We start from the raw sequence: 24,768 nt of genomic DNA on the forward strand, positions 1-24,768 counted from the left end.
AGTGCGTATTAAGTAGGACCCTTTGCAAACAAGTAACAGAAATGCAACCTGAACTAACTTAGGCAAAAGGGAAGGGCAAGGATATAACTGGGTCTCCAGAATCATTGGAAACAGGGACTCAGGTTTCTTCAAGTCTCTCTGTCTTATACCTTTCATCTCTACTCCTTTCAACATGTTTTCCTACAGCCCTCCTCCAAGAGGTCACCACCTCTCAGGTTCAGCTCCTAAGCCTTGATATCAGAGAGGGATTGTCCCTTTTGGTTAAATCTCAATTTGTAGAAGTTTAGGGAAGGTCCAGTTCAGGTCACATGCAGCCTCTCTGACCAGTGGATGTGATGTTGTAACTGGCATTTCTCACCTGCACCATGTGGTGGAGTGGGGGAGGAGTATTTCCTGAAAGAAGGTGGAAATAGGAGTGAAGGTGGAGCTCACCAAAAAGGAAAAGGTGCTGGGGAGATAAAAGAATATATCCTCATTACAGAACATAAAGTGGAATATAAAATATAAAAGGAGAAATTTTAGTTGAGGCTGGGTCTGAAAAATTCATCAACTTACATAATTAAACATTGATTAACTTAGAGTTGATGATATACATTTATAACTAAGTCTCTGGTTAAACCTTTAGCCTTTATTGTGTGAGGGAATACATAGCGCCGAATGTTCATTTCATGACAAGATGAAAAACAAAAGAGGAAGACTTGTTTCCCTTACATTCATACCCCACATCGGAGTTTCAAAGTAAAAATAATTTGGCTGATTTCTTTTGAAAGAAAGTGCAGTTCTCTGATGATTCAGTGCGAGCTTTGGGTTAAATCCAGTGGTATTCTAGTGCCCAGAAAAGGAGAATCTCTCAGTCCCATGGTTCTGGATTTTTCTGAAGAATGGCTTTACTCCTGGAGGTGTCAAACACTCAGGATTTTTTATACAACTTTACCAAATTTAATTACTTTGTGGGCTGCCTAAAACTATACCTACAAATGGTAACATAGTATTTCATTTCACTGTTTGCTCTAAATGTTTACGGTTTGCCATCCATACACTCTTTATATGTTTTAATGGATATATTTTTTAAATTGAGGTATGGTTGATTTATAAGATTATATCAGTTTCAGGTATACAAGCTTAGTGATTCAGTATTTTTGCAGATTATACTCCATTATAAGTTTTTACAAGATAATGGCTACAATTACCTGTGCTATACGATATATCCTTATTGATCATCTATTTTATATTGGATAGGTTTTGCCTAAAAATATTCCCTAGCTCCACTAGGGAAAAAAGGTGTTCAATCCAGGTTTTGAAGTGGGAGTAGAAGGCTATGTCAAAGGACAGAGGAAGATTATTTGAAGCATTAAACTGATTATTGAAAATGTCCAGGTCCAAGAGTGAGAGCAATCTTGAGGCTATTTGGAAAAGATTTCTGGGCTTTGATAAAAAAGTGGAATGCAGAGCATGTCGATGTTCAAAATGCACCAGTAATGCAGCAACCCCAAGGAGCACTGCAGAGTCCAGGCGATGAGTGTTTGTGCTGCTCATAATAGGGAACCTGTATGTCCCTGAACCTTGCATCAGGTCTCCGTGGTCCTGCCAATGGCTCCACGTGAGATGTACAATTGAGAAGCATGTGGTCTCCTATTGTGTTGTTCATCTTTGTTTGTTTGTTCCTTTAAATCTCCTCTTTGTTAACTATTTCCTGTAAATATCCATTCCGTCTGTGCCTCCATTTTTTTCTGAGATTTTGGATCGTCTTTACTATTATTACCCTGAATTCTTTTTCAGATAGATAGCATTTATGTGTGAAATCTTAAAAAAATGGTACAAATGGATTTATTTACGAAACAGAAACAGAGTCACAGATGTAGAAAACAAACTTATGATTACCAGGGGGGAAGGTGTGGGAGGGATAAATTGGGAGATTGGGATTGACATATACACACTACTACATATAGAATAGATAACTAATAAGAACCTACTGTATAGCACAGGGAACTCTACTCAATACTCTGTAATGACCTATATGGGAAAGGAATCTAAAAAAGAGTGTATATATGTATATGCATAACTGATTCACTTTGCTGTACGGCAGAAACTAACACAACATTGTAAATCAAATATACTCCAATAAAAATTAAAAAAAAAAAAGAAGCATGTGGTCAACAGGGAAGGGCAAGTTAATCCTAATCCCATTCTCATAACCTAAGGAAAAATGGGTCTGGTTGTCTGAGCCATCTCGTCTCTAGGGCACAGCAAATAGCTGGCAAGCTGGGAGGTATCCCTTATAGTTACAGGACCTGAGGCATCAGTTGCGTTTTTATGGTTCAAGCACCTTTAATGATAACCAAAGTGTTTTTAATGCAATACTACTGATTAAAAAAGGATTAGTTGGGAAGAACTAAATGCACACTAAGAAATTAACATTAACAATCTCTTATCAGTTAATTTAAGCATAGACACAGAGTAAATACAAAGAATTATAGGTAGGACTAAAGCACGATCCTGGGGTATCTCCCCATTGCTCTTCCCTTGAACGGGAGTTAAATCATTAGTCAGGTTTGCTTAGAATATTGTCTCTTTTCTGTCTTGGGTATACTTTTTCTTTGATATCACTAGATCTGAACTGCTCAGTTTTATAGTAAATATGCAATACTTTGCTGTAACTCCTTAGTCTGTCTGCAAATACTCAGGCTTTAAAGCACAGAATCATTCTATTGCACCTATTAAAAACCCAACAACTACATTTCCACGGCCATGGCTTTGTCTTTGTTTTTCATTCTGTTCTCAGTTGCTGTTACACAAATTCATGCAAAATAAGTTGAATTTCTTAGCACCTCATAAAAGGTCTTCCAAATCTGACGCAGCCTACTCTTCTAGCTTCATTTGCAGCCCTTCTATTTCATCTATGGAAGGTTCTGGTCACACGGGGTTACCTACCATTACACTTCGAAGTTTCATGTTTACATTCCTGCTTTTCTTCCTAGCTTCTGAGCTCATATATATCCATCTAAGCCCAGTTTAAATGTCGTTTTCTCTGTGAAATCTCCCTGACAGCTCCCAACATCCCCCTGGCTAAATTCTGTACAAACCTTAGAATATCACACTATACGTTGCTGATAATAAAGTAGTGGAATAGAATTTCGGTCCAAAGATTTTGACCCAAAAACCTGTTGTGTTAAAAGCACATTTATTGCTCCCTCCCCTTCTTTTCCCCTCCCGCCCTGCCTTTCTTTTCAAAGTTAACTTAAACCACTGCATTACCATGGAAGGAGGTAGGTGTCAACACTCTACTTGGGTGTTAAAAAGAAAACTGATATGTGGTATGTTAAGAAAAAGAGATCTGGATCTCTTCAAATCTGCCTCCCAATCTGCTCTACCCAGATCAGTCTTTCCCAGACCAGCTGATAGCAGTTCCATCGTTGCAGTTGCTCCAATGGAAAAATCTGGAGTCATTCTTGACTACTCTTTTTGCCTCACACCCCACATCCAGTCTGTCAGGAAGTCATGTTGGCCTTACCTTCAAAATATATCTGGAATCTGACCACTTATCACCTCTGCAGCTACCACCGTGTTTTCTTGACTAGATTACAATAGCCTCTAACCCATCTTCTTCATTCTTTATTCCACAGCATTCTGCAACTTCTAACATACTATATAATTGACTTTCTTATTAATTGTTTATTGCTATCTCCTCAACCTAGAAGGTAAGCTCCTGAGTGCTAGATATGTCTGTTTGTCCCTGCTGCATCTCTAGCACCTGGTACATAATAAATATTTGTAAGTAAATTAATGATTTTGACTCACTGGAATGAATGTGTCTCTTGTGGATCTTGCTTTCCCACTACAGCCCTGGGGGAAGTGTTGCAACAACTCTTCAGGCAATCATGGTGCATTGGAGGACAGTCCTCTTTTGTCCTCAATCTACCTTAGCACTTCCGAGTGTCCCAGCTGTCATGGCTTCTTCACGTGCTGCTTTTGTTTCACTTTTCATGCACAGGAGTCCTGGGTTTGGTTAGAGCCCCTTGCTGACGGCCCAGCTCCCTTCATGTTGCCTACAACCCTAATCTGCTGTCTCCCTGGGGAACCACACTGGCGGTCCACTGGTCCCCACTGCCTCTGACTTTTTGACACCTACCTCCTTCCATGGTAATGCAGTCAATGTCCCCCTTCTACTTCTGCCCTCAAGGACACTTCTCCCTCTCTGAGAAGTCCATCATCTTTGCTTCCGTGAGCTTGGGCTTTCCCCCAAACCAAGAAGCAGCTTTGTCTTCAAGGAGCTTCTGTCTTCTCCTCTGAAGAAAACTTTGGAAATGAGTCACTGAGGCCCTAACTGCTTCTTTGAAACAGGGCAGGAAGGGACCTTATGATCTCACCCTTCACACATGGTACTAGAGTTTTAATTTTACTGCTCTTTGCCAATCACTGGGTATTAGCATTACATCAGTCCTTGTGTGCCTGGCGTAAATCCTACTTTTTCATCCTGGATTATGCTTTTAATACATATTTGAATTTTATTGAGGAGTTTTGCATTCACTCTTATTCTGATAATTGTCAGTAACCATCAGTATCAGCAGCAGCGTGTGTGTGTGTGTGTGTGTGTGTGTGTGTGTGTGTGTGTGTGTGGTTTTACTGTCAGGATTATGCCCGCTTTGTAAAGTAAATGAGGAGGATTTGTGTCCTTTTTTGTATCCTGGAATTGTTTATATAGTGTGGCAAGTATCTATTTCTTAAAAGAATGCAACCATAAAATAGGTTAAGTCTGGAGAATTTTTCTTAGGACTAGTTTTTAAAATAAAGATTTCATTTTATTTTGGGTAAATTAAGTCTATTTAGGCTTGTTTGTAAGTTTTATACTGCCATTTGATTGAAATGGTGGTTTCACTGTTATTTAAAAATTTAGAATATTGACACATAGAATTATTTCTAGAGAATGCTCTTTGGAGTCTTCCAGATGATGTTCCTTTTTCCTCTTTCTGCAGTAATTTATAGACTTAGGTTTCTTTCTTTATTCATCCTGGAATAGAGAGAAATCTCTTTTTCAACTCAGTGTTTGTGATCATTCAGGGTTTGTAGATTGTCTTTGTCTTTCCTCACTGACACTGTCAGTGCTGGATGAATTCTCTCCTAGGATCAAAACTGGAGAATAATTTGATTACATTAGGTAATTGATGGGCAAGTCTTCTTGTCCACTTTTCCCGATCAGCCAGACATTCATCTAGGGCATCTCTGTGTACAGAAAAGGGATCTGGTTTTACTTCTACTTTCTGCCTCTCCGATGTGAACAAGCTTTCCTCAATGTTTTCTGCAAAATACTTGTTATGTAGAATATTAAGAGTTATGTAGTAAGTTTGTATCTAGGCAAAAGAATTTAGCCAATGATGGATATACATTTAAACATGGTTATTTCCTGCAGGATATCTCAAAACTGTTAGGGGTACTGTGACTACCCACAGGCGGGTTATGCATCCTTGCCTCAAATTCTTTGTTCACAGAACCTTCTGGAAAGGCATTTCATGGTGCTACTCTTCTGTGAACCTTATTTTGAGAATTTTTTGTGTTGGAACAGAGTACTTGGAAATCTACAATGCCAAGAACAATGGCTAGAATGCTTTCTGTATGTACCCATTAACTTTAGAGTCTTCACCCTATTATTCTCTTGGAATTAGTTTCCAAATGGCTTTAGGATGCTGCCGAGTGAGGAGCTGGTGGATTCTGGCTGCCCCTAAGTGCCATCCAGTAGCAGGACTGTAGTCTCTGTGTCTCTAAGTCAGGGTGAAGAGGTTGGAAGAAGAACAAAGAGGACTTCTAAGGACTCCTCCTATATTTTTCTTCATAGTTTTAGGTGGCTGAGATGTTCTCTTTCAACAGATGAAGGATGGATAGGCTCTTGAATTTCTTAAAATTCAGCTCCATTGTTAGACTTGATAGGAATCCCCAACAGATTCTTATGATAGGCTACCAGATTTAGTTTTGGAGATACAGTAACTTTTTTTTCTTTTTTTAACATCTTTACTGGAGTATAACTGCTTTACAATGGTGTGTTAGTTTCTGCTTTATAACAGTAACTTTTTTTGTGTGTGTGGTATGCGGGCCTCTCACTGTTGTGGCCTCTCCCGTTGCAGAGCACAGGCTCCGGACGCGCAGGCTCAGCGGCCATGGCTCACGGGCCCAGGGGCTCCGCGGCACATGGGATCTTCCTGGACCGGGGCACGAACCCGTCCGTGTCCCCTGCATCAGCAGGCGGACTCTCAACCACTGCGCCACCAGGGAAGCCCTGTAACAGTAACTTTTGTCTTTGGTCATTTTCTGTATCATCCTAGGTATTTTAGCAGGGAGTTAGGATAGGCTGAAAAACCCATGTTAAGTCTATTTTCTCCATAGTATTCCTTCAAATGCTGGGAATCAGTAATTATTATCTGTAGCATTTGAATTCAGGAGCCTGAAGGCTCAGAGAGGGAGGAAGATAAACAATGCAGAGAGAGGCAAACTTCCTGCCACCTCTGACATCACCCCTGTCGCCTTCACACATCCTGTAAAGATGCTTTCTCAATTGGACTTGTATTTTTTTGTTTTGTCCTCCTTAATAACTCTCTATCTAGATAACATCCTTAAAAAAGGGCCATAGCTGCGGCAAACAAGCAGGTCTGCTTCCCTGCTCATTTGGGAGTTCTAAGCAGTCCATTTTAAAAGTCAATCCCTTGTTGAATATCTTTTGCTCTCAGCATCCATTAGACTAAATTCCATAAGCTGACCATTGCCAGCAAACAATCAACAAGTCACCACCATTCACCTTCAACCACCTTGCTTGGTCCTTGCCAGTGAACCTAAAAGGCAGAGAGGAAAACTCAAGAGTTTCAGACAAATGCTACCAAAAGTGTGGCCTTCAGACTGACTATTAGACTGGCATGGGACTCTTCATTATCTGTCTGGAATAAAGCAAGTACGGAAACTGAGAGCAAGCATTCAGAAAAGCAATTTGACACTGTCCTGATTCTAAGTGTGTGATCAGTGGGCTTGTCCATTGAACATAGACCAGTTTAGTTGGATGTTGTTGGCCTCTGGTGGTAAGTGGCATGTGCCATGACCTGTGTCCTAGTCACGTCCTAATCTTTCGGGACATAGACTAAGAAGCCCAGGTTTAAAGAGCCCATCACCTTTCTCCGCCTGCCAATCTCTGCTGGAGGCTTTGTGATCTTTGGACTCTTCCCTCCTTGCTTTCAATTGTGGAGAGGCACGTTCTCAATCTCCTTTACCCCTTTCATGGTAATGGCCCATGATCCAAATCCAAAAAGCTGGGAGTCTGCAAAGGGCGCATTAAGATGGTGAAGCAGAGTCTTCTTCTCCCAGTTGCTCCACTGAAAGTGACAGAATGTTACATGTCTTCTCTAGCTCACTTCTGGTTCAGGTTGTGTAACAGCAACTTGAGCATGCCTTAAAGCCTTTCACTCAATGTCATAGAAATGCCAAATATATCCCTGGGTTGAATTTAAATCAGGAGGCCAGGCTGTTTAGCTATGGCCCAACATGATGTGGCATAAGCCAGGCCCCAGAGATGTGATAAGTTATTTAGCACCATCTGCTAAAATTTCACACTTGTGGAACTATAAAAATGGATTTTTTTCCTGAAATTAAAGGATTTATTTATTAATTCCCGGTAGAATATCTGTCATGTGACACCTTGTGTGTGCTGTGCCCCAACCGGTAAGCTGATGAATTCACCTTAAGGAGACTTGTACTCTGTGTGTGTGTGTCTGTTTGTACTTGCCATGTGTGTTAGATCAATCAGTATCAAAGCATACTGACTACAGTCACAGACTTTGGTTAAATTGAAGTGCTGAATTGGTGTAGGGCAGGCTGTAATATCTGTAAGAGATTATGGTATTAAATAGAATCTGTTCCCAACCTCTTAAGACAATATAAGATGATTAGTCCTTTCTTCCTGTTCACATGTCAAAATCTTTTTGATTTTGACTAAAACTATTGTTTTCAATGTCCAAGCTCATTTCCTTTCTTAGCCCATCTGCCACCACTGCTTCTTAGTAGTTCATTTATTTATTCATTTAAGAAACATTTACAGGGCACCCATTGTGTATCAAGTATCATGCTAGATCTAGGCCCCCATCTTTATAGGGGAGACCCACAATAAATCAGCAAAGATGGCAGATTATGCATTATAATGACTGCTTTGATAAGCATATGAACAGGATATATGGGAGCACAGTGGGTAGGATATTTAAATCAAGAAAGAAACGGAAATTAGGAACAAACTTCCTGGTGTAGGTGATATTTGAAGTTGGAGGAGTAAGAGAGAGCTACACGAAGAATGTGTGCTTGTGTGGGTGCCCTCACACGTGTGTATATGTGGTTTGTGTGTTGGGAACATCCTCCGTGGAGGAGTGACAGTGTAGCAGAAGGCACGGAGTCATGAATGCGGATGACACACTGAAGCAATTGTATGTAAGGGGTCCTCCCTAGGTCATAAGTGCCACAAAGAGGAATTCTTTCATTCGGCAATATACATCCAGAGCGTGGCACACAATAGGAGCTCAATAAATATTTGTGGAAGAGACGAATGGCCTCATGTACTAAGCTAATAAGTTTGAACTTTTCCCCCCAAAATATGATAGCAAGATATAAGCAGTTGTATTTGGCCTTTCTTAACACTTTTAAGATTTTTTTTGTGCTGTGCCTAAAGGGAAAGACTCTGCCATAGAACAGCTGTTCCCATCCATTTTCTGTCATTCCCATTAGAGTCACCTGTCCTTTCTTTGCCAGTAATTATTGATTGATTTGACGCTTCTCTGGTCATGCTGGTGACACATAACATTTGTGTCAAACAGGGTCAGGGCTCTAAAACTCTCATATGCTTTTTCAGATAATCCATTGTGACAGTCTCCTAATAAGAGGTGCTTAGAGTTTTTTGAGACTAAAGCAAATACTGGAATTTAAAGCAAATAATACAGATATCTTTTTATGTCAAAGGGTCTTAACACTTACGAATGTTAGAATTGATGATTAATAGCAAGTTGTTAAGTCATAGCGTTAAAACCTGTTGAACACTTAGCTTAAGAAAAGTTCTTCCCTTTCATAATTAAGCCAAGAACTAGGAGATTTCTGTGAGTCTCATAAACAGAACTTGAGACTTAATTCACTGAAAATTGATAGTTAGCAGCTGACCACAAACTAAAGAGACACATGATTTTGGACTTAAAAACAGCAAAACTAATAAAACAGTACTTCTATTGAATTGAAGAAAATGTGAGTTTCAAAGCAATCTAATAATTTTAAAATGTTCATTAGAAGATATCAATATATTCAAAATGAAATTAATTTTTAAAAATATTATTTCTTTGAAAGAGCAGCCTATTGTATTAGCTTGCTTTCGAACTCACCTTCAGTGGTTTGCAGTTTATATCTCTTTGCAGATATTTTCCTAGATAAATGCCTTTCTCACTGCAGGCACAGCATCTCCCTACTTTCCATACTTGGTTCAGTTCATGTCTTTAGGGAGGGTTCTCTGTAACCTCGCCCAGCTCTGATTGCACATTCACTCTGGTTTTTCCCAGCCCTCACCTGTGTGGCTCTTAGGTTGTGCTTTAGCATTTTCACATGGATTTGTATTAAATTAATTTGTATCAAATTAATCTGTCTGATGGATTGATTGATTGTATTTATTATGTTTAAGGCTTTTTGGTTGCAAGAAACAGAAAGCCATTCAGACTATTTCTGGTAAAAAGAGAATTTAGTGAAACGATACCAGGGAATCTCAGAAATACTTGGAGTCTGGAAAAAAGTACAACCAGGTCGTAGGAGGCCCCGTGATTGCGAAATCAGTACCTGAGTCTATTATCTTCTCTCACTGAATGACTGACCTCCTGATTCTACTTTTCTTTGCCCAGCTGCTCAGATCTGCCTTCCAGATGTGCCACCTTCCTCATGGCTGCTCTGCTCCTTCTTCGCTTCTGTTTGGACATAGTAGCTTTTGCTTAAATGGGTCCAGGCCTGACTTTGGTTCTATACCTGTCAATGTGTCTCTCGACCCTCTCCCCAACCAAGTGTTATCTCACTGTTTCAATTGTTAAGCCTAATGCTTCATTCCCTGGTTGGAGAATCTGATTTGCTCAACTGAATTATGGGTGGTTTCTCCTCCTGGAAGCTGTTTACACCTCAGCTAAGGTGGTGGGTGTCATTTGGTACAAACAGGATGGACTCTCTGAAAATAGGTTGTGGGCAGCCAGTCATGATTGGGATCTCAGGTACAGCATTTTCTCCTAGCATCCTCATCCATGTTCTCGATTGTTTCAGAAAGTCTACCTGACAGACTGTGACTAACGTTAGTGACCCAGGGGTTCTGGGCATCAGAGGTCTCCACTATTTTGTGCTCCTACTTAATTAACAGTACTGCGGGCTTCCCTGGTGGTGCAGTGGTTGAGAGTCCGCCTGCCGATGCAGGGGACACGGGTTCGTGCCCCGGTCCGGGAAGATCCCACATGCCACGGAGCGGCTGGGCCCGTGAGCCATGGCCGCTGAGCCTGCGCGTCCGGGGCCTGTGCTCCGCAACAGGAGAGGCCACAACAGTGAGAGGCCCCTGTACCGCAAAAAAAAATAATAATAATAATAAATAAATTAACAGTACTGCTTCTTTCTTTCTAAATGCCTTATTTTTCTAGTCTGCTTTGATACTAGGGTGGGAATCATGTACTATGGACTGAATGATTGTTTTCCCCAAAAGTGTATGTTGAAGTCCTAACCCCCAGTGTGATGGCATTAGAAGGTGGGGCGTTTGGAAGGTAAGTAGGTTTAGATGAAGTCATGAGGGTGAGGTCGCGTGATAAGACTAGTGCCCTTGTAAGAAGGGACACCAGAGAGTTCACTTCCTTCCTGTCTCTGTGCACACATGTCCAGGAAAGGTCATGTGAGCACACAACCAGAAGGTGACCATCTACAAGCCAGGAAGAGGGTCCTCACCAAGAACCAACCTCACTGGCACCTTGATCTTAGACTTCCCAGCCTCCAGAACTGTGAGAAAACAACTGTGTGCTGTTCAGGCCATTAACTCTGGGGTATTCTGTCATAGCATAGCCCTAGCCGACTAAGCCGCCAAACAATAATAGTTTTGCTTCCATTTTATAGATAAAGCCCTCAGTAGTTAAATAGACTGGTCAGGTCACTTAGCTGGAGCCAGGATTCAAAGGCCAGCCTCCCTGGTCACCAAAGCATTGCCCTTCTACCATAGTTCTCTGTCTAACGCTGTCTCAAGTTTGTTAGAAAGAAAGAAAGAGAGAGAGAAAGAAAGAAAGAAGACCCAACTCCAGGTACAAAAGTCAGTTTCAAGTATTTTCACCGTCAAATCAGTGTTTAATTCACTTGAGAGAGAACCTTAGAAAACCTTTTAAAGTTTATAAATTAGTCAGGGAACTTTTCTTTTTTTCAACTGGCAGAACTTCTGATGCAGTAGTTTCAGCCTTTGATATCACTATTATGAAGTTCAAAAATAAAGTTTATTTTAGTTTTGTTTGACCTCAAAATGTACCTTGGATTCTTGCCATTGTCACAGGGAACATATATAAAGCAGTTTGTAAGTCTGCTTTCTTCCAATTCTGGCCATTTTTTTCAAGCTATTGGGTAACCAGTGGCCTTTTAGAATTTCCCCAGTCAACTATAACTAGATACGATAATCTGGAATTATAGCTTACTACCTTTACAGAGGCAACAGAGCAAGAGCTGCGAAGTGGGAGTCTGGAGACCAACATTTCAGTTTGGGCTTTGCTTCTTAATAACTATGTGACCTTGAGGAAATCCTGTCTGCTCACTGAGCCTCAATTTCCTAACCCATGAAAGAATAATCATAACTCAATACCTCACAAGAATGTTGTGAAGATAAAATAAAGTATGGGAAAGCACTTTGTAAATTGAAAGGTAATATAGAACTGTAAGTGGATATTATTATTTATTTTATGAGCCAGTAGAAATCAAAGCCCTGGTTTCATTGCCAGGAGGATTTTCCTCACAGATCTAATTCTTAAAGCTTTGCTTTGCTGAGTTAATGAGTACTTTCCAAATAAAGATCCCTTTTACTGCTTTGATTTCGTGAACTTCCCTTTACTCTGATTCAAAGTCACATGGGAAGGTGCTCTTGTAAAGCCATTGTTTAATTTAGGCTTTTCATACTGCGTGTATGTCCGGCTATTCTCTGGTTTCAGTCTCCAGGGAGCCTCTGAGGGCAGACCGTGCTTCTTTCCCTTACATATAGCTTGGCAGCAAATGAGATGTTTTCAATAGGGTTGAAAAAAACTTGCAGTATGTAACCTGTCACCTCAAGGAAGAAGCACATCCTGTTCTAGAGAAGTTGCCTCAGAGCTGGCCTGAGGACCATACTCTGTTTTTACTTATGACTCAGGCAGTAGCCTGGAATGAAGTTTCAAGGAAAGAGTTGTTAGACGACGTCCTTGTGTTAATAATGTGAGAAGCCACCATACAAAGCTCTTTATTTTATTAACTTAGACTTCTAGTCAGGGCTCAGTTCTGTTCAGTATGCCTGAAACTTTTTGTGCTAATACACAGGGAAAGTGTAAAACTGACTTTTAAAGGATCCTTAGGTGTAAGCAGATATGCTTTAATTTTAACCTCATATGTGCAGGAATTAAGGCAATGAGTAGTAGACTTGGGTTTTCTAAAGTCACTTGTGCGGCTAGAATGGAGGCAATCGTTCCAAGTTTTTGTGTTAAACTTCGCCAGTTAATTATGCTCTAATCCTGTTCTTCCAAAGTTTTTGGCATTCAGGCATTGGAGCCAGGGAATGGAACAAGATGGAATTTTAAAGAAATGCGGGGGCTTTTATAACCATAAGTCCACTGTCACTATCTGAAGCACTATAAAAAGTGGAAGAGCTGAAAACAGTCTCGTCATATCTCCTGATTCTTACCTCGTGCGTTGTGTTTTTACCAAACTCTGAGATAATGGTTTTAATAGCTGAGGGTTTGTTTATCTCCATCCAGGGACCCACAGTGCCAGGTCAACAGGCAGACTTCTCAAAGTGTCCTATCTACTGTGATTTTCTTTTCTCCTCCATCCTAGTCCATTGCCTGGGGTTGAAGTTAAAGTGTCAGGCTATAGAATAGACAGACTGTCCACAGCAATAAGACGGTTATTATTAATAATAATAATTATTATATATATTAAATTAATAATAATAATTATTATTATTTAAAGTGTCAGGCCATAGAATAGACAGATTGTCCACAGCAATAAGATGGTTATTATTATTAATATATTATTATTATTATCTGGGTGGTAGTGAATGCAGGACTGAGACTCTAATAGTATAACTCATGGTTCTATTTTCTGTCCCTCAAACAGTGACTTCCTTTATGAGTTACAGACAAAAAGTGAAAATTAACACTTAAATATCAAATTTGGGACCTCAAGCCAACAAATCCTAGCATTCTAATATCAAGAGAAGCAGGATTTTGGTTTCTTTTTTACCCTAAGTCCCAGTTTTCTTTTTTCTTTTCTTCTCTGTTTTTTTAAAAAATAAATACATTTATTTATTTATTTATTTATAGCTGCGTCGGGTCTTCATTGCTGGGCGCGGGCTTTCTCTAGTTGCGGTGAGCGGGGGCTACTCTTGGTTGCGGTGCGCAGGCTTCTCACTGCGGTGACTTCTCTCGTTGTGGAGCACGGGCTCTAGGGCACGCGGGCTTCAGTAGTTGTGGCGCATGGGCCTAGTTGCTCCGCGGCATGTGGGATCTGCCCGAACCAGGGCTTAAACCCTTGTCTCCTGCATTGGCAGGTGGATTCTTAACCACTGAGCCACCGGGAAGCCCTAGTTTTCTTTAGCGCCATGTGGTTTTGCTTTGTTTTGTTTTGTTTTTATAATAAGGGGCCTGGCTGATGAGAAATGTTCTATAATATGAATGCTATTGCCCTATAACCAAACTTTTAATGTGGCCAACTCTTTGCAAGATCGATTGCAAGAACCTCTGGGATTCCCCAGGTGCTGTCTGACATGAGCACATGAACAGGTACAGCCAGCAATGAACACCTTATCTGTCACCTGGAAATATTCAGAGACCAGACCTAATTATCAGGCTTGCTGTAGACAGGGCTTCTGTTCTGAGTGTCAGGTTGGCTAAGTTTTCTTCAAATTCTAAATTTTTAAGATTGGGAAAGTTCAAGAAATATGTGGGAGATAAGAAGTCAGTTGGTTTGGCTGGTGTAGGGGGTTCCCAGCACAGAGAAACTGAGGACAGAGCTGGAAGGATGGGTTGGTTTCTTATTATTAATATCACCTCACCCCTAAAGTGGGTATTCTCATAATCTCTGGATATACTGATGCTAATTATTACTAAGCATTTGATAACTATGTATGAAAACTTAGGGTGGCACTGCAGTGGGGTCATTAACAGACAGACTTATGTTTGAATCCTACATCTGCCACCTGCTCGCTGCGTGATTTTGGGCAAGTCAAACATTGTTAGCCTCAGTTTCCTGATCCAAAAAATGGCAATGTAATAATTCACCTCAGAAGTTTGTGGGGATTAGGTAATAGACTATGTAAATATTAAACCCATAAAGCAGTTCTCACACCACCTGGCACATGATGAACAATAAATTCAAGCATCATCACCTCGCCAGATTGCTGACGTAGCCTCCTCCCTGTTCGCCCTGCTTCTGCTCCAGCTCTGCCTCATTCTGCTCTCAACACGGCAGCCAGGTTGGTCCTGTTGTCATGTAAGTTGGATGTCTCTGCTCAACACTTGCCAATGGCTCCCCATCTCACTCAGAGTAAAAGCTTCCTAAGGGAAGGCATGTTTTACCTCCCCACCCCCCTTTGATTCTATCTGCTGCAGCCTCCCTGGCCTCCCCTTGCTGTGCCTTAAAATTTCCAGGAAGTTCTCCCTGCCACTTGATACCCTTTGTCTGCCTTTCCTGTTTAGTTTCCTACTAAATACGTATCACTAACTAACCCGCTATGTATTTTACTTAGTTATAGCGTTGATCGGTTGTCTCCTCCTGCTAGAAGGTAAGCACCATGGGACAAGGATTTCTTTTTGTCTGCTTTGTTCATAGCTGTGTCCCTAGTGCCTAGAACAGACACTGGTACATAGAAGCCCTCAACAAATATTTGTTAAGTTGGGCTTCCCTGGTGGCGCAGTGGTTGAGAGTCCGCCTGCCGGTGCAGGGGACGCGGGTTCGTGCCCCGGTCGGGGAGGATCCCGCGTGCCGCGGAGCGGCTGGGCCCATGAGCCATGGCCACTGAGCCTGCGCGTCCGGAGGCTGTGCTCCGCAACGGGAGAGGCCCGCGTACCGCAAAACAAAAAAACAAAACAAAACAAATATTTGTTAAGTTCGTTTTGAATGACTGAACAAATGGGAGCCATTATTAGTAAATTAATGGGATCTGTTTGTCGTAGTACATGTACACAATTACGGTATTCATCCATTCAACAAATACTGGGTAAGTATATTCAATGAGCCAGCATTACACTCTTTGTTGGGGACAGAGCCAGAAACAAAATAGACATGGCCCTGCCCTCTTGGAGCTTATGGTCTTAGGGCTACAAGAATTGCACTGAGTAGGTATTTCTAATTGTGGAAAAGTCAAAAAGATTTTTTTCATAATAGCTTAAGTATGAACTTTAATTGAAGTTTACAGAATCTCTAAATATTGTATCCTAAAACTTCAAAAAATTATTTTATTTATTTATCATTGTTATTTTCAGAAAGTATTTAAGGTAGAACTAGAAAATTATATTCTAGCTTTGCCTAAGCCTGTGAAAGAAAAGAGTTCTAAACATCCCCCCCAGTTACTGAACTTCGTGTTTTAAATGTTTCTTCTGCTTCTAATGATCAAACAAACATCACATTTAAAATCACATATGATAACTTTTAGATATACTACAATGCATGAGGACTTAGCAAAATGATACTCAAGCTTCTACCTGATTTTAATTTCATGATAGTTTGATGCAGGTCTCTTCACAAAGCCACATTAGCTTAGAGTTTGCAATTTTGTTCACCTCTTGTGATTAGAAAACATATTTCAAACTTCCCATTTCATTACTCTGAGCTCTAGCTCAGATTTTGAAAGTTATTACCAGATTTAATTTTAATATTTTTCATTCTCTGATTTTAAGGAAGTAAGCTATTAATGTTTATTCAATCAGGTAAGTCAGCATCTTGTAGGTTTTTAAATGATTCTTCATTCATTCTTTGATTTGAATTTGGTCAAAACTGTCTCTCAGTTATTTAGTAGTTTTGATTTTAAAAATTACAATTCTGCCAGTCTGACGCAGAGTATGATTTCAATAAAACTCCTTCATGGTATTTTTTCTGTGAAGACTTTGCATCAGGTTGCTTTGGTCACACTGAATTTGCCATGTTAAATGTAAGACAAGCTTAACCCATGCAAAGGAAACCGTCACAGCTCAGAGTAATCAAGTGGGAGTTTTGAAATACTCCCTTTTCTAATCACAAGAGGTTAACGAAATTGTAAACTCGAAGATAATGTTACTTTGTGAAGAGACCTGGGCCAAATTATCATGGGTAAATCCTCAAATGGAATTAAAATTATGTAGAAGGAAGTTCCAGTTGATTGTGATCTGGCCAATCTCAAGGCTATGATGATCAGATGTTTCACATTTACTAGGGTTTTATTTTTGTCCTTGCATGGGTACAATTGAAATTAAGGCCTACGTTTGGGAAACACATGATAGTTCAATAGCATCTTCTGCCCATTTTCTTAACAAGTGGGAAGCCAGATGCACCAAAGGGTAGTAAATGGGAAAAGAATAAAAGGTCTATTTTGTTAAAAATAAATAATAATGATGAAAATTGATAACATAAACTTTTGAGTATAAGAACATTTTGTTTCCTACGAGTGAATTGCAAAGGTAAAAGACTGAATCCGAAAATTTTTATTTAATTCCAAGACCTAGCCTGCATTTTTTAAAAAAATTATTTAATTTATTTTTGGTGGTGTTGGATCTTCGTTGCTGCGCACGGGCTTTCTCTAGTTGCAGCAAGCGAGGGCTACACTTCGTTGCAGTACACGGGCTTCTCATTGCAGTGGAGCACGGGCTCTAGAGTGCAGGCTCAGTAGTTGTGGTCCATGGGCTTAGTTGCTCTGAGGCATGTGGGATCTTCCCGGACCAGGGGTTGAACCCGTGTTCCCTGCATTGGCAGATGGATTCTTAACCACTGTGCCACCAGGGAAGTCCCTTAGTCTGCATTTAAATTTGATTTTATTCTATTCCTATGGAATGCAAAACAGATCATTCTCTCTCAAAGGATACAGAAATTGCCACTTCTAAATAAAACTTCCATAAAGAGCAGTAACTTTTACTTAGAAAACTGTCAGATAGAAAATAAAATTGAAAAGCCCAAGAAAAGGAAAACTTTTCTCTGTAATATCTTCTTGAAAAATTACAGACAGCCTTAAAATAAGTTTCCTTTAGATGTGATGGGAAGGAAATCAGAAAGCTCTTCAAAATCCTTTAGTGACTAGTACTTTAGTTCTTAATAGCCCTCATACCTATTTCTCCTGTACTCAACAAATACTTACTGAGGGCTTAGTATGTGGCAGGTACTGAAAACACAAAAATAAATGTGCCCTAATCCTGGATTCAAGGAATTCACAGTTTAGTGAGAGAGTCATAAGTATATACAAGGAGGAAGCTAAAATTTATTGACCACCAAACTATCTGCTAGCCCTTTTGCTAGGGCATTTGTATGCTTTATTACTTTAATCCTTATGGAAAAATTACTAGGTAGACGTAATATTGCAGAGCCATTTTATGACTTAAGAACTGGGGGGGTCAGCCAGTGTGTGAGGAAGCTGGAACTCAGTGCTGGATCTGTCTGCCTCCACAGCTCTGATTCTTTTCATCTCAGGATGGTGAAAAGAGATGTATGTATACATACATATACACAAAAAACCACACATATATTTATGTACACATACATAAGTGCATATATATTTATATATACATGTATATAAGCACAAATATGTATAAACATATGTATATGAGTCATACATACACATATATGGAATCCTTTGTTATCCAAATTGTATGCTTTTTTATATTTAAAAAGCTCTTTTTTTATTCAGATTTCTAGCAGTTTTAGATTCACTGCAAAACTGAGGAGAAGGTACAGAGATTTCTCATATATCCCCTGCCCACCCCCATGCATAACCTCCCCCATTATCAACATCCCCCATCAGAGTGGTACATTCATTACAATTGATGAGCCTACACTGACACATCATAATCACTCAAAGACCATAGTTTACATTAAGGTTCACTCTCTGTGTTGTACATTCTATGGGTTTGGACAAACGTATCCATCATTATGGAATCATATAGAGTATTTTCACTGTCATAAAAATCTTCTGTGCTCTGCCCATTTATCACCCACCTCCTCAACCCCTGGCAACCACTGATTTTTTTTACTGTCTCTATAGTTTTGCCTTTTCCAGAATGTTATATCGTTGGAATCATACAGTATGTAGCTTTTCCAGATCGATTTCTTTCACTTAAGTTTCCTTCATGTGTTTTCATGGCTCTCTTTTTAGAGTTGGATAATATTCCATAGTCTGGATGTACCACAGTTTAGTCATTCACCTACTGAAGGTCATCATGGTTTCTTCCAAGTTTTGACAATTATGAATAAGCCGCCATAAACATCCACGTGCAGGTTTTCATTTGGACATAGGTTTTCAACCCCCTCTGGATACATATGAAGGAGTGCAATTGCTGGATCATATGGTAATCAAATGCATTTTTGATTTGTTGCATAAGGTTTTGGTAAATAGAGCTTATATTTTATTTCACTGTTTTAAATGTTAAAAGTAACACATTACCAGTGCATCCTATTTCTTCAAATACCCTATCACAGTTTTAAATACAAACTCTAAGAGATTTCTTGCATGATATAAAGCATTTAAAAAACCACCAATCTAATTATCTAAAAATTACTCAGTCATTAGTGTATAGCTTTGAATCCACAATGCAATAATAATGTGCAGTATCAGACACGGCTTGTAATTTCCTCCTGAAATGACATGCAGTACAATGTAGAGAAACAAATTTGTTAAAGTTACACAATGAATTCAAATAACAATTAGCAAAATCAAATGAGTCCATTTTAAAGTAATTACTTACTGATTGAAGAATTGTGGGGTTGGTGGTGTGAGGAGAAGAGAGAAATGGAGGTGTGGTCACTATTGCTATTTGGTGAGTGAGTGAAGGTGAAGGAATGTGCTGGGGGAGGAGTGGTGGAACAGATTATGACAGGTTTATCTATGTCCAGGGCCAGGGAATTGTGGACAGACTATGTCCTTCTTGACATTGGGGACACTGGAAGCATGCAACTATGAACCACTGTCTGAAGTCTTAGATGAAACAGTGGCACAAAACAACCAACTCAAAATTGACAGCTATTGATATGGATGGCTCCTGAAACCCTGTGACTGTGCCGATGACTGCGGTTTTTTTTTTTTTTCGGTACGCGGGCCTCTCACTGTTGTGGCCTCTCCCGTTGCAGAGCACAGGCTCCGGACGCGCAGGCTCAGCGGCCATGGCTCACGGGCCCAGCGGCCCCGCGGCATGTGGGATCTTCCCGGACTGGGGCGCGAACCCGTGTCCCCTGCATCGGCAGGCGGACTCTCAACCACTGCGCCACCAGGGAAGCCCCAATGACTGCGTTTTTGCGTGGGATGCTTCTACACACGTGCTGGCCACATTCACTTGCAATGGCAATTGTTCTGCTCTTTTAAAGTTTGGGCTTTGAATATTCATGGCTCCTCCTCTTCCTCTTTCCCCAGTAGACAACCAATGATGAGCACTGACTTGAATGAGTTCTTTAGGTAGAAGTTCTGTCCTTGCGATGCTAACAATATCTTTATCGTTTTCAGTATCTTCACGGTCCACTAAACCCAACTTCTTTAGCATGGTCTAAGATTTTTGCTTTGCACCATTTCTTCAAAACCTTGCAAGTCAGCAAGAAATGGCCAAACCAGCTTCCTGTAATGTTCACTCCTTCTTATTCTGATTCTTATCTTCCACCCTGCCTGATGAACCTGAGTCTCTTTGATGTTGTGTAGGACACATCTCACGTGCCTCCTCATTTTCTCTCGGCACTTCCTGCCACTCATGGGCTACATCATTCTTCTGCTTGATGTCAACCAATCACATGTCTTAATAAAAAGTTAACACTTGATAAAGATATAAGACATATGATTAGGACAGGTGAGGAAACTCAGAGCCCACTGGGAGACAAGGGATGGGAAGGACGTAGAAAAATAAATTTTAGCTCCCTTCCTCTTTCCAGGGGATGACTCCCAGACAAGTTTTCTCTGTAGAGCCTAAAGTCCTGTCTTACCATGTTACATAATGTGTCCTAAAGGATCCTACCTAGCAACTGCATGTGTCTTCTTGTAACACAGTTTACATCAGTGGCTAGCATGGTAATACTTCACCTGTATTCCTTTAGATTGCTCACTGTCTCACTTCCCTTTTCTCTTACTCATGCTGCCCTGGTATTGCATATCCATTAAAAATATTAGCACTTAATCTGTGCCTCAACTTTGTTTTCTAATAATCCAGGCCAATGAAGATACCAAATGTCACTCATAAATTCTCCATCAAAGCTGTGTTACCTGCAACAGACCTCTGCACAAGATACTGCATGTTGAGATGGCACATTGATCCACAGGTTATAAAAGTGACATGTTATGGAAGGCAAAAAAACACTAAGATATTAGGACTGTAATCACAGCACTAAAAGAATGTCTAAGAACTTGGTCTACTATCAATATAATCTTGTTTGCAAGATTTTTCTTCTTTGTATACTTCTTTTGTATACTTTGATTGACTTTAATAGCTCCATCTCAAGTAGTTAAATATTTTCTTTATCATTTTTTATGATTTGTATATAATGTAATTCACTCTTCACCATTTCTCTAAGGGCCTTGTGGTTTTCAAAGGTATTAGTTTAATGTCTTCACAATATCCATCTAAAATCCTATCTTTGAACATATTTGAATGTCCTTGAAATTTTTCCTCTTCTTTTGAAATGAATGTGACACTTTTATTACCATTGAAAAAAAATTTTTTGCATTTTTTAACATAGTTATTGGAGTATAATTGCTTTACAATGGTGTGTTACTTTCTGCTTTATAACAAAGTGAATCAGCTATACGTGTACATATATCCCCATATCTCCTCCCTCTTGCGTCTCCCTCCCACCCTCCCTATCCCACCCCTCTAGGGGGTCACAAAGCACCGAGCTGATCTCCCTGTGCTATGCGGCTGCTTCCCACTAGCTATCTATTTTACATTTGGTAGTGTATATATGTCCATGCCACTCTCTCACTTCGTCCCAGTTTACCCTTCCCCCTCCCCGTGTCCTCAAGTCCATTCTCTACGTTTGCATCATTATTCTTGTTTACCATTGAAATTTATCTGTAGAATAAACCGTTTAATTGCAACCTCACTATAAGTGGAAATTGTTTCACCTATGATTGTCATATTATGCAGTGTTACATACACTTAAATCTTTTGGCCTATAGTGGACTTGTAAATTCCATTCCTTCACTGAATCAATTCCCTTCTTCCTTAATTCTTTTCTAGTCCTTGAGGATATTCAGTGCCTTCTATTTTAACATGCTGTTCAAAGGTAACACACCAAAACTATTAATCTATTACACCAAGAAATCTCTAGTTGTCAAAAGATAACGTGTAGTGCTTGGGTAACATGAAACTTTCTAAAGCCAACAATACTTAGAAAAATTCTTATGTGGTAATGGTAACACATGCATGGCCAAGATTTTGTTTTGATATACATGTTCACATTTCTATCTTCCTTCAGATATATGGCTGTTCTTGAGCTCTTAGATTCATCTCATTTCTCTACAGCCTTTTCCACTTTCTAAGAAAACATTTTCCCTTAAAATGTGGGGAAGATGATTATAACAGGTTTAAACAAAGGGAAGGTGGAGAGCCAGGTAGGACACGTCCTCTTGCTTACAATACTGTGTACTTTTAACATTTTCACTAGAGTGTCAGGCATATTTAATAAAGTAGATTTGTAATATATACAGTAAACTTTGTGTAAAAAAATGTTTGTCATTCATCTGGGCAAACATACAGGTGGTGAGAATTCAGATAGCAAGAGATACCTATATGTGTGAAATGTTCCATCAGTTCTATGAACAAAAAATATAAGAATATGAAGAAGTGATAAATATGGTTTGAATGGGACATGGGAAGTAATGTCAAGAGGGGGCTTAGGAGGTGGGCTGATGAGCTTGGGGAATCAGAATAAAGTGATTTCCCAGAGGGGCTGACATTTGAGTCATCATGAAGGAGTAAGGGGTAATCTTTGAAGCAATCCCTGATTTCTAGCCACAGAGATTACCTACCTTCCTCTGTCCTTTAAGAATCCACCTCTAGTTTGCCTCTGCTATGACATGCATCACACTACACAGTAATTTTTACATACTTGCCTTAACCACAATCAATCTTATTTATCTTTTTCCTATCCTTGGAGAATGCTTGGGACAATACAAAGCGCAATATATTTGCTGAGTTACTTATTTAGCTTTTATTAAATGCTTACTATATGCCAGGCGTCATTCTAGGTATTAAGAAAGAGCAGTGAACCAAATCAAAAAGTCTGTGTCCTCATGACACTTACATTTCATTGGATTTGTTTTCATAGTAAGAGATTATAACATTAAAATAGTTAATATATATGAATATATATGAACTATAATAATATATATGAACTATAAGAACGAAGGCAGAAGATAGACAAAATTTCTAGTAATGGCAAGTACCATGCAGAAAAATAAATCAGAATAAGAGGTTAGAGAGGGACCGGGGGTGCTATCTTGGATGGTTGATCAGGGAAGGTCCCTTTGAGGAGCAAACATTTGAGAAGAGGTGTGAATGAAGTGAGAGAGTGAGTTACGTCATCCTCTAGGGAAGAAAGTTCTAAGCAGAAAACTTGACAAGTCCGAAGGTCACGAGATGGAAGCATGCATGACGTGCCATAGAACAGAGAGGAAGAACAATGAGTTTGGAAAGGTAGCTAGACACAGGTCATGGAGAGCTCGGCAGCCATGAATGAATGAATGAATGAATCATAGGAAAGTGAAGTAGCACAAACAAAGCCCTGAGAAAAGAAAGTATGATGCTTTCTTGGAATGGTTTGGCTATAGGAAAAGTACATTTTTTCCCCTAGGGAATAGACTTCCAAGCATAAGATTCATGACCCTCTTCAATTTCACCTCAACTAAGTGGAAGGAGATAATATTTTTCAAAAATTAGGCTGGGGTGAAACTGGAGAGGGCCATGAACCTTATCCTAAAGATTTTGAACTCTGTTTTGTAGAAACTGAGTAACCTTTGAAGATTTTTTTGAGCTACATTATCAGATTTGTGTTTCAAAAAGGTATTAGTAGGGGACTTTCATATATTTTTGGTGGAATTGTTATTATACATGGCTCTCATACATTATTGGTGGGACTGTAAATTGGCACAATAATTATGAAGGGCAATTTTGCAATAATCTATCAAAATTTAAAATGCATTTAAAGGCAGTGAACTCACTTCTAGAAATTTACCTTAAAATATACATATGTAAAAATGCACAGATATTTATATAGCACTGCCATTGCTTTGCTATTGTAATAGAGAAAATTAGAAATAAATTAAATGTCCCTTAATAAAGGACTAGTTAAATAATCATGGCACTTCAAACAAGGGAATATCATGCTGCCATTAAAAGGAGTGAGGCAGCTCTAAGTCTACTAATATGGAATGATGATCAGGAAATATTATTAAAGGGAAAAATAAAATTATAAAAGTATATATACACTAAGACTCCATTCAAGTAGAAAAAAATAATAGACATATCTGTGTTTATATTTGTATAGGTAATAAATCTAAGAATATAATATAGCCTTGGCTACTTTTATGGAGTTGTTTTTAAGCTGCAATCATGGGATGGGGCTGGAGAGAGGGATGCATTTTACTCTATACGCTATGCTTTTTGGCCATATTTGCAGTTTTTATACTGAGCATTTATTAACTTTTAAAATGATCTTTTTTCAAAATAATTAAAAGATGTTTTTATCCAAAGGAAAACTATTGATAAAAGTCTACTTGACTGAAAGCATTTCCACTAAGATCAGGAACAAGACAAGGTTGCCCACTCTCACCACTCTTATTCAACATAGTTTTGGAAGTTTTAGCCACAGCAATCAGAGAAGAAAAGGAAATAAAAGGAATCCAAATCGGAAAAGAAGAAGTAAAGCTGTCACTGTTTGCAGATGACATGATCCTATACATAGAGAACCCTAAAGATGCTACCAGAAAACTACTAGAGCTAATCAATGAATTTGGTAAAGTGGCAGGATACAAAATTAATGCACAGAAATCTCTGGCATTCCTATATACTAATGATGAAAAATCTGAAAGTGAAATCAAGAAAACACTCCCATTTACCATTGCAACAAAAAGAATAAAATATCTAGGAATAAACCTACCTAAGGAGACAAAAGATCTGTATGCAGAAAATTATAAGACACTGATGAAAGAAATTAAATATGATACAAATAGATGGAGAGATATACCATGTTCTTGGATTGGAAGAATCAACATTGTGAAAATGACTCTACTACCGAAAGCAATCTATAGATTCAATGCAATCCCTATCAAACTACCACTGGCATTTTTCACAGAACTAGAACAAAAAATTTTGCAAT

Source organism: Stenella coeruleoalba (genome assembly GCF_951394435.1).
Source record: "Stenella coeruleoalba genome assembly, chromosome: 11".
NCBI classification, from domain to species: Eukaryota; Metazoa; Chordata; class Mammalia; order Artiodactyla; family Delphinidae; genus Stenella; species Stenella coeruleoalba.